The sequence below is a fragment of the Mesocricetus auratus genome, unplaced genomic scaffold, assembly GCF_017639785.1.
Source record: "Mesocricetus auratus isolate SY011 unplaced genomic scaffold, BCM_Maur_2.0 Super-Scaffold_100043, whole genome shotgun sequence".
In the NCBI taxonomy this organism is placed as follows: Eukaryota; Metazoa; Chordata; class Mammalia; order Rodentia; family Cricetidae; genus Mesocricetus; species Mesocricetus auratus.
In genome coordinates, this window is record NW_024429220.1 from 2254391 (window position 1) to 2265923 (window position 11533).

Genomic DNA, 11533 nt, shown 5'->3' on the forward strand with positions numbered 1-11533 from the left:
CTGCATTAAAATATCATTAACTATCAAAAGCACATTAAATGTTACTTATCACCCTTAAATTATTGCAAAGGTTTTGTGCTTTCTTCACATTTTGAAAAATTTTAAAACAGTGTTTTGTCATTGGGGGTCTTATGGATACACGATAACTACAGGTAGCTTTTCCTAGCATTCTATCTTGCCTGCACACAGTTCTTTGAGGGAAGACCAGAATGACAATACCTGGAATTGCTCAAATGAGGAGGCATAACATTAAGTTCTAGGACCAATAGAAGAGTAGTCTTGTCTTTACTGCAAAAGTGATTTATGTGGGAGAGACAGCAGAGTGGCCTTTGATTCTGTCTAGTCACAGTATTGTCAAGTCAATTGTTGCCATTATAAAAACTGCATAGAAAGCAGGGAGCACTCACAGAACATATTAGTAGCAGGATTCATCTGCTTTTCCTCATTTACAATGTTCCTCATTTTTATAGAGTTCTAAAGCATTTTCAATACCAGAAAAGCATCTCCTTTGTGTCTTTCTTTCCCACAGTTCTCCACAGCATCTTGGAGGTCACAGTCCGATACCTAACCCATGCTGTTATATAGTGCTGTCCTGAGTTCCACACTGCTGTATAGCACTGTCTTGAGTTCCATACTGTTATATAGTACTGTTCTGATTTCCACACTGTTATATAGTACTGTCCTGAGTTCCACATGTTATATGGTATTGTCCTGAGTTCCCCACTGGTATATAGTACTGTCCTGAGTTCCACACTGTTATATAGTGCTGTCCTGATCCACACTGTTATATAGTACTGTCCTAAGTTCCTCCTACTTTTCTCTAACATCCTTTCATTTTCCTTTCACTGTTCCTTCATCCAGAGAAAATGAAACCTGCAAATTTAAACTGTCATGCTCAGTTATCATAACTGCTAGTGTATTTGGTGTCTCTTTAAATAGGAATTTCTAGAGCGATGCCCTGTTGCTGGAACAGTGAGTTCTACTGGGCCACTGGAACACAGTTTTACACCAACACTGGAGAAACAAATGAACTAGCACACTTCTATGCCCATATAAACTATCAATAAAATTATTAACTTTACTAGTAACTAAATAAAGCTCCTTGATCTGTGAGTTTTCACATGTAAAATTACACATTTGAAACAAAGTCCTGGGGTAACATAAAATTAGCTCAGAAAACCTATACTATATCAGGAATTCATAACCTAGGATGACTGTTAGTTTATGGTATATGTATATATGCTTACATTTTTATATATGTGAGCATCTAGTATTTAAAAGTTAATAATATTTATTTTATGGGAACAGGGATAGGGCAGGATCAGGAAAACAAATTGATACTTTCAGACTCTTCACCAATTACAAATGTCATGTTTATTTTTAAATGGTACTTTTAATTAAACAAAGTTATACTCAATTCAAATGACACTAAATTAAGAGTAATCTGAACATTCAGATTTTATGTTATCTAATATTTGTTTAAAAAAATTGAAAACAGAAATGGTATGCTTAAGAAATTGAGAAAAAGATGATTACTTCAAAAGACAGGCATAAATTTTTAAATACTAGCACTAGTGAAAATAATATGGATTAATAAAAATTTTTAAATCCTTCATTTCTTTGGAAAAATAAAATTTAATAAAAAGAAGAAACTGGAAAATTAATCAGGAGTATAAAGCATGATAGGATTGATAAACAGAGATGTTATGAGATGTTAGAAATTTGATGGACCTAAAGTAGTTTAGGACTTACAGTATAAACATCCTAAACTTGAATCAGCTGATGGCAAGGCTAAATTTGTGTCAGTAAAACGTTTTCAGAATTCTTAGATATTTGGAATAATATATAATACAAATTTGTTCTATACACACATTTATGTTTTGGATTGTATTATAAATTTTTAAAGTTTTTTTCTACATGTTGCATAGCATTACACCAGCTGTAGTATCTATATGCATTTTTATTTCTATCAATACCAAGCTCTAAAGCTAACTAAACTATATCAATAGATGCTGGAAAAAGTTTAGTAGATATGTGTATTTGCATTGTGAGGTATTTCACCTCAGATTGAGCAGGTTACAAAGCATATCATCAATAAAATTGGAGAGTTGCCTATAATATATAATTATCAGTGATATGATATTTGAAATTGTAATATTAGATTTTATTACTATATAAAAATGCATTCTGAGTGTGCAAAGAAAATTTTAGCTCAATTATAAATATATAGTACAATACATATAGAAATAATGACAACTTTTTCTACTCACACATTTATGTAGTAAAGTTTGAGAATGTAGTCTTAATTGTTAGAAATTTTTCTTCTAAGTGTTATGAAGTTAGTGTCTTCAGGTGATAGACTATGGTTGCACTTGGATACTATGTCCTACAAATAATGACCAATACTTATTGTACAACATGCACATTTATTCTTGGGGAGATACACATTGTGTTTTGAGTTCTCATACTACACAGTAGTAAAAGAATTTCAGAATTATAAGTAAAGTCATTGTCACAATGAGGAAACTAAGAATTTGTAAACCTAGGAGAAACGTAAAATCTATTTGTCTTTGTTAGTTATATAAAACTTTATGTGTTGCAGTAGGACAGGTTTCTTTTAGATGATACTCAGTTATGGTTGGCATAGCAAGATCAATAAAATACCATGTGATTTCATTTTTTATTTAAATTAGACAAAAGTTTGCTTCACATGTCAATCCAAGCTGCCTCTACCTCCCTTCTTTTCCCATTCCCACTCCCCACCAGCCCCTCAGACCCCCACCCCATCTCCCCTCTGCTCCCCAGGGAGAGTGAGGCCCTCCCTGGGGGATTTTCAAAGTCTGTCATATCTACCCGGTCAGGGCCTAGGCCCTCCCCCATTTGTCCAGACTGAGAGAGCATCTATCCATGTAGAATTGGTTCACAAAGTCCATTTGTATGCCAGGGGTAAATACTGATCTACTATCCAAAGACCTATATATTGTCAAGGCCTCCTCTCTGACACCCACGTTCAGAAGGTCTGGATCAGTCCCATGCTGACCTCTGAGTCATCAGTCTGGGGCCATGCATTCCCCCTTGTTCAGTTCAGCTGCTTCTGTGAGTTTCACCAGTTGGGTCTTGAGCTCTTTGCTCATCACTCCTCTTTGCAATTGGGTTCCATGAGTTCAGTTCAGTGTTTAGCTGTGGGTGTCTTCCTCTGCTTACATTAGCCACGGGATGAAGGCTCAGGATGGCATACAGTGTAGTCATCAATCTTATTATCATGGGAGGGCATTTAGTGTAGCTTCGACACCAGTTGCTGTCATCCTTGTAGATCTCTGAGAATCTCACTACTGTCAGATCTTTCCTCAAACCTATAATGGCTCCCTATGTTATGGTATCCATGTGATTTTAGATATTTAACTTTGAAGATTAAATCAGTATTTCACATTATCCCTATTTCTTATGTTATACTCACAATAATGAGCTAATGAACACAGCATGTTAATGTTACAATAATCATAAGCTATTCCACTAAAGAAGAATGATGGATACTGGTAGTGAACTCATGAAATCAATGGTTTTGTGTATTTATCTAACCAATTTTCAAATAATTTGTAATAGAAAAACTTCTTTTCCCTGTAATTCTAAACTCAATTTAAGTATAACTAACATAGTAGGTGAATTGATTATGCTAGAAAATGCCATTGAAAGCTTTAATTTATGATTCTAGTCAGTATTTGCAAAATGATGTTTATTAAAAATATCAACATGAGAAAACTGGTTAATATCTTTCAAAGAAGAAATTTTCTTTTTTAGCATTTCTTATGTGCAACTTTTGATTACCCACATTATATTCAAAGATAGTGTGATTACAGTTTTTAAACCTAAACCTTTTCTTATTTAGTAATTTTCCAATTGCCATCAGTACTTTTTAAATATACACATAATTTTAAAATACAAAGGGATAAGACACTCACACACTATAGAAAAATCTACATTCTGTATTTACAAGGGAATAAAATGTAAAGGTAGAGTTTTCTCACCTCTGACCCCAGGAAACTCAAAAACATGCTATGAATATTTTTATATTCCCAAAGGTATCATTTTATTACATATAACTTCAGATGAACTATCCTGTTAGTTTTCTTCCCAAAAGAGAAGGGTACCTGTTCCCCACTTAGTGATGCTACCGAGTCCTGACATGGCTCAGTTTAACTCTGAAAACACGGAGGAGGCAGCACTACTGTGCTGTTCTCATCAACCACATCCAGGTGCTATCAGGGAAGTTTTGCAAAACCATACTAAGTAATACTAACAACACATTTTGGGGGGAGGGGTGGGTATTGACTAACTGAGGCCCATAGGTATCCACACAGTGTAAGTCTTCCTCTGTGTTTCTAGAACTAGCTTAATTTTAGTGAAACAATTCCCTGGAGATGGAACAAAAGTCACATTCTATATGTTTAATAAAAGTAAACAGTGCTGATTTTTAAACTGCAAAGATAGAAGAAGCTGCTGTGAAAGTGCTTCCTTTGTAGAGCTAGACAGGATAAGCATCTGCGCTAAGATCCCTCAGCAAACCATGCAGGCTGGTATTCATCTACGTCTTCCCCCACATTCATCACGCTGTTTTTACTCTACTTTTATTTAGGTTAAAGCAGGAAACCATGAAACAGTCTTCCAAAAATGTAGAAACATTGTGACTAATAAAATGTAGGTTGTATTAGTGTTCTGTAAATATGTACACATATACAGCTTGAATGTTTATAATATTTACGTATTGGCTCCAGAATCTACCTATGAGACAAGCTTATGTACAACTATCTGGCTGGGAAGTAAATAAAGTTTGAATGATTCATGAGAATGACATAAATACCACATTTTATGATACAGGTCATGAGAAAGATTCCTTGCATGACCAACCCCTAGTCATGTTCCTCAACCTTCTATATCCGTTTGTGAGTTAACTTGTAAAATATATTACATCATATTATTCCAGACTTTTCAGTAGCTTTACCATGAACCATCCAACCTCAAAATATGATCATAATGGGTGTCTAGTTAGGTTTTACCCTTCTACCTTTCTTTAGGTAATGGCTATCACCCTGGCCTATTTTCAAAGTTCTGTTAGACTGTTTTACCCAGAATTATCAGGCCATGTTGTTTTCCTTAACTTAGTATCCACAGACCTCACTGACCTCCACTGACCTCCACTCCTCACCCAGTGACCTCCACTCCCCGTCCACTGGCCTCCAATCTGCTCCTGGGATACAAATACCAATTTACTACTACTCTATTTGGAATTCAGTTTGTCTCCCATACGCATAGGAATATCCCAATGCAGTACATCCTAAATGTATTTTGATGGACAACCAATAACTAAGTTTTCTTTAGTTGCACTCATGAACTTACAGTAACTAAGGGAAGTCAATCCATGTTCTAGCATGGATGGGAAGTGGTTCTTGATCCTTGAGCCCTAACAGAGGAGAAATGAAGAGTTTTGCTTCCTTGGGAGAGTTAGTTTTCTTTAAAGGTGTGCCTCCATATAGGTCAAGCACATTCCACTGGATAGCCCCCCACACGTAAGTATATGGATAGTATAGGTTGGAATAGATGGGTTATTAAGTGTGTAAAAAAGGTAACCTGAAGTTTAGAGTAGGGGTTTGGGAAGTATCCCTGAGGAGTTAAGAGGAAGAGGTAGAATGAATGTAATCAAAATACATTGTGTCGAATTCTCAAATATTAATGAATTGTTTTTAATATTCTTAATTGTCTTTAACATTTTTCTCTTTGAAATGAGAGAAACAGAGAAAAGGCTACAGATAATGACAAAAAAATTTGAGCTAATTATTCTATTAAAAATAGGTGTTTAAAGCCCACATTTCTGTACCAGGGACTGAAATGACTTCTATGGTCTTGTTGCTCAGGGTGTATGTGTTGTTGTTCTGTAGCAGTTTCTACTACTATAAAAAAAAATCAATAAAAGAGCTTTCATCTTGAAAGGAAACTTTATTGTTTTGGTTTTTCAAGAGTGCTTCTTGTTGTTGGGCGGTGGTGGTGCATGCCTTTAATCCCAGCACTCGGGAGGCAGAGGCAGGCGGATCTCTGTGAGTTAGAGGCCAGGCTGGACTGATAGCCTCCAAAACAATACAGAGAAACCCTGTCTTGTAAAACCCAAAAAAACAACAACAACAACAACAAAAGAAACAAAAGAGTGCTTCTTGTTAGCCTTAGCTGTCCTAGAACTTGCTCCGTAGACCAGGCTGGCCTTGAACTCAGAAAGATCTCATGAATCTTCCTCCCCAGTGCTTATATTAAAGGCCTTTATCCTTTTATTAAGACAAGTTGTTTAAATGCAGATGAAACAAAGCAGCAGTTCTCAGTCTGTGTGTCCTAACTCCTTTGTGGGTCAGACAACTCTTTTACAGGGGTCACCTAAGACCATCAGAAACAGCAGATATTTAAATTATGATTCTAGACAGTAGCAAAATTACAATTATGAAGTGGCAATGAAAATAATTTTATGATTGGGGGCCAGCACCACATACCACATAAGGACTTGTGTTAAAGGGTCTCATCACTGGGAAAAGTTAGGACCCCTATTCTAAGGGGGAATTTTTGAAATACTGCAAGGACGCTCATTAAAATAGGAAGTAAGCAACTCTAATAATTTCCAAAAGTCCTTGAAGTTAACCAGACCCACTAGGCTCCTCTCTCCACGTGAGTATATAAGCAATAGTGACTGTTGTGAATTTACCCAAGCCATGAAGCCCAACTGCCTGGAAGAAGCATAGGTCAGTAGATCTATCCACAAGGAATAAATAAACATCCAAGCTTCGTAGAAGAGACTCAACTGAGTCACCTGGAAAGACACTCTCCAACCCGTTGAGCTGCCAACAGGCTGTGCAGTGTGTTCCAGTCTTCCAGCTTTCATTACCTGTCACCCATACTGGGACAGGCTTTGATGTTACAGCTGTCTTTGAGTATTTTCTGCTCAAATAACTAACTCCTTGCTCACATTCCTGTAAGTAACCACAAATAAGATTCATTGCTTCAGCAAGGTAAACATTGGCAGGAACAGTGTTTTGGTCTGTAGTGGGTTACACATCTAGGGTTGGTAAACACTGGTTCACATCTCCCAAGAATGTTCTTATAAACTAATGACTTCATACACATTTCACCACAGGACGGTCTGGGGTGTCATGTCCAACCAGACGCCAGTGGATTTGGGATGTTATTCATTAAGAATGACATATCTTCTCAGCTTTGGCCAAGTTAATCCCATCTAGAACTCCATTTATAACCTACCACTCTATCTCTGTCACATTTTGCTGGGTTTAACATATCCATACTTAAGGCATCAATTTCACCATTTAGTCATAAGCACCCTCCCATGGAGCTACATTTGTAATTTTTATATTTTTGAGACTAGGATTCACTGTGTAGTTTAGGCAGGCTTTGAACTCACGATGTAGTCCAAACTGGCATCAAACACAGTCCTCCTACTTCAACTTCCCTAGTGCTGTGATTACAGGTATGTACCAATACACCTAGCCAAGTATTTAATTCATTATTTAAGTCTCTCAGCCGGTCTGGAGAGATGGCTCAACCGTTAAGGGCTAGGCTCACAACCAAACTCTCTCAGCCTGCGGGAATGACTGGTTCAGTACTTCAGAGTTCATTGTTATTCCTCATGACACGATTTCATTTTCCAGGACCCATGCTTGGCAGCCCCCAGCCACCTGTAACTTAACTCCAAACACAGATGTCCCCACTTACACCTGCACTTCCATGTACATACATGTTTAAAAATAAAATGAAATAAAATAAACACGAAACATGAATCCCTCCTGCAAGAAAACCTTCTATCCACCTAGCAATATGCTTATTGGTGACTGGAATATGAATATAATCTCCTCTTTTTCTATTTTCCTATTCTTATTTCTTCTTCTAGTAATTTAAGAAAAGATGGAGAAATATTTTTTCTGATTGGTCTTTTATAAATTTATTTTTATCATTTTGTGATGTAGACTCCAAAATGCTAATTATTTCAAAGATTCTATTTTGGCTTCCTCTGGGAATGTTGTGAATTATTGACTACCACATTGTTCCATTCAGGTTCTTTAAATTCCTTACCCAGTGTGTTCCTTGGTGCCCATCAGTAACAAAAGACAGGCATCTGAGTTTATAAGACTCAAAATGACACTATAAAGTTGTTCTGACAATACAGTGAATTGCCATATGAGGTGAGTATGGCACGTCATTGGATTAAGTACTAAAGGTAATATTACCTAGACCATATTAAATCATCATTTCCAGCTCATAACAAAACCTTTGTAAACTTTTTTGACTGGAAGATTTTCCAGTGTTTGTAAAATATATTTTAATCCAAGGTAACAGTAGTTGAATTGAGATGTGTCTTAGAATTTGATATACAACATCAAATTTTATCTGGAGCTCATCAGTAATGTGTTATAAAAAAAGGGGAATCTTGTCAAACACATCGAAATTACAAGCATCTCAAGGTACATATTTAAAGTCTGAGACAATTCTAGTAAGTTTTATCACCTTTCCAAAAAAGGGTAGGAGTAATTGGTAGACACATATACTCTCTTTGCAGTTATGAAGGTAAATAGATAGTTAAAAGTTGAATTTAGTACCATCACTTATAAGAACAGGCCATCCCATTATAAAGCTATGCTTTCTCTTTCAAAGAGGGTGAAAATCGATTCTGACAACTATTCCCTCCAGAAGCTTATAATAAGACGGCTCTTTATCATAGATTATATTCATGAGATTTCAGGGCATTTTGAATTTTAAATGGGTTTTATTTGTTCCGTATTATAGGAATAAACAACAGATATTAAAGCATATCCATTTTATTAAGCATGAAAATATTAATGCAGCTTTCAAAGAGATAAGAAAGATTACTTTAAAATTCTGTCTGGATGGAATTGTCATTGTTTGCAATTGTCCAATAGTAATCTAAGTGCATAAATTTTAAATATCTTTCTATAATTTAACAAGTCAAGCATCTTACTTAAAAGTATAAGCAATTTTTTTTCAAATTCGATTATAACCATGGAGGTAATGTTTTAGTTACTGAATTACATAAAATTTTATTTTATCTGAATGTCAGTTTATCTTAAGGATTAGAAAATATGTGTTTTCATTGAAAAAAATTGAAGCAAAGGTCATGTAAAGATCAATTCTCATAACATAAAGTGAAACTGTTATGTGTTAGTACATTGGTTTCCTCTTTAAAACATAATTAGAATTCCATAGATAACATGATTAATACCAGTCAGAAGTCGACTTAACAAACATTACAGACTGTAAGTGCAGAAGCATTAGCTCATAGAATCATTACCTTAAAAATGCTGAAAGTTCTTTTCAGGGCATAGTCTCTCATTTTCAGTCTTGCTAAAATGCTGAAGTGCAGTACTAGTATTCTTTTTTCATGAATAATGTAATGTTAGAGCAATCAATGTCTCATATAAAATGTTATTAGATTCCATATTTTTCTTTGATATTCTCTCATAAAGTAAATTTGAGATAGAATTGGTATACAAATAGCAAGTTTAATAATAAATTTTCTAATTTAAATATCATAATAAAATTTCACTATGAAACAATGTTTATTAACAAACTCATATCAAATATTAACATATTTCCTTTGCTGCCAATAAAGGGGGAACTTCATGGGGCAGACTTAAAATTCTCTCAGTAGTACAGCAGGTCCAGTGCTAGAGAAAGCTGTGCATGGATTCTAAATCATGTATTATTAAAGTACCATCAGTTTTGCTTTCCTGAAACATTTGAATTTGTGTAATTTTGAAAAAAGTCATTTTATGAGTAAACAACCAATTTCTCTCTGGCTATGCCCTGATACCTTCCAACTCTGGGAGATTATTCTTCAAAGTTCTACCCCAGGGATTTTTTTATTAATGCCAACAGTTTCTTCCTGGATTTAGGTTTCAGTAAAAGATTATATTTAAACTTCTACAAATTAAATGCATTTTAACTACATCTGTGTATCTATATTCTTGATTTGTTTTTATAAAAAAACATAAAGTTTAGCAAAACATATTAATATAATGAAAGATTGACTATATTACAGAGAAAACTCAGCACAAAGTTTTGGATTCAAAGCTCTAATGTTATTCTCTACTCTGATATAAATATTGTCCAAATCTGACTAAAACCAGTGAAAATCTGATTTAGATAGCAACAAATCCCAGGGGAGAATGTGACCTCTATAAAAATATGTGTAGTAGTTTAGAGAAGGTTTAGCAGACAAAGTTTATGGAGGTAAAAAGCAATTGCATCATTTTGGAAAGCTTAGAAAAAAGGCAAAGTTATCCAAACAATATCATGCTGTAGTTGTCTAGACGGGAAATAGCTAACTCAAGAACCAAATGGTGATCCCTCATTAAGTGATAAATTCTAGGAGTACACAAATTATCTTTAAGAGTTTGAACTCATATAAATGTGTCTGGACAGAGTTGGTGTAAAATAGTTCCCGATTAACCAAATATCTGAAGAGTGAGAATATTAAAAATTCATCTATCACTTGGATGGAGAAAATCATGTCTGAGTATCCAGCAGGTTATGTAAACATCACAGGAAGCTGTTCAGTTTCTTGGAAATAGTGGAAAGAAAGACACTAGTCACTGTCTTATAAACTGCCACTTACTGCTTTGAAATCACCTCAATTATTTTGTTGCTATTAGATACATTTAAAAGATTCATATCCACAACCTTGTATTTCAACTTAATTTCCAATTGCTGCCTGTTGCCATCATCAAGATACAGACTCCCTATATTGTTTATTCTTTTTTGTTTAAAATCAGTATTAGCGATACAGTGTGTATAAACTCTCCTTATGTAAGTGAATGATCACAGCAGAAATGCTTTAATGACAATGGGCTTTTGCTCTGCCATAGGAAGACAACATCTGAACACGCACAAGTCGCTATTTCAGGAGGGTAAACATTCCCTGAAAATTTGTCAGAATCACACAATCTCAGCTCTGAGTTATAATGTACATTTTAACTCATGACATTAATATTTAAGAAGCAGTCTTCTAACATATTTAAATAGACTAAGACATTTATCTTGAAACATTATTATGAGTGGATTGTATTTGTTGGAAGCATTTTTAAAAACTATCAGGTCAACCATAGCTGCATAGAGAAATTTTCTGCTTTTAGTCTGTTTAATAGTAAAATAACGCAGGCTAAGAACTCTATGAAGAAAGCAATTTCATAAAGCTCACACCGCCATTCAAAGGGTTCAAAATGAAGAACCCTTTGTGTCACCAGAGAGCCTTGAATGTTAGCATACGGTGGCAGAAACACCTTCACAAATAATGGTGAGATGACAAGTAATAATGAGACAGAGATTAATGCAGGCAATCCCTGAGGACTAAGTGGTCCAACTATTAGAGGACCCCTTTCTAACTACATCCAAATATGTTTAATCTCCAAAAGGTTCTGCAGTACCCACCCTCACTACAGAGAGAGCTATGCTTTCTGAACATGAATTTTTG